The sequence below is a fragment of the Nannospalax galili genome, unplaced genomic scaffold (genome assembly GCF_000622305.1).
Source record: "Nannospalax galili isolate Female #2095 unplaced genomic scaffold, S.galili_v1.0 scaffold2752, whole genome shotgun sequence".
Classification (NCBI taxonomy): domain Eukaryota; kingdom Metazoa; phylum Chordata; class Mammalia; order Rodentia; family Spalacidae; genus Nannospalax; species Nannospalax galili.
Window position 1 is genome coordinate 130854 of NW_008330356.1, and position 648 is coordinate 131501.

Sequence of the window (648 nt, forward strand, 5' to 3'; positions counted from 1 at the left end):
GAAATTTTACTTGGGTAATTTTATTGTTCTCTTTTTCATTGTTTCCTGTTTTTCTATTCTCTTCTAGATACTGATTTTAAGTTTAAAGTTCTTTTCTTTATTAGCTTCTTCAATTAGATCATTTGATCTTCAGACTTCCAAATTTTCAGATTTATGCATCTAGAGTTGAATATTTCACCCTGTGTCTTTGGTTAGAACCACTTTTAATGTCTTATTATTTCCCCAAATATAGTATTTCTATTTCTTCACTCCCTTTTCTGAATATTTTTCTCTCTGGCTTCTGCAATACATTTACTGTTTTGTTTAGTTTTGTTTTTTAATCTTTTTCTTGAGTGTTATGGAGTTGCTTAAGTGACTGAATAGCCACTGCTGTTTTTAGAGTGTGTTCAGGCACTGCTTCTTCACACCTTGCTTTGACTTCACTCTTTCTTTTTGGTCTTTTTAAAAAAATTTTATTGAGCTTTTTAAAATATTTTATTTATTATTTTTATTTTATGTGTATGCATGTACTGCCTGCATGTAGGTACGTGCACCTGTGTCATGCAATACATATGGAAGACAGAAGAGACTGTAGGATCCCCTGGAACTGGAGTTACAGACAGTTGTTAGCTGCCATGTGGGTGCTGGGATTCGAACCCGGGTCTTCTG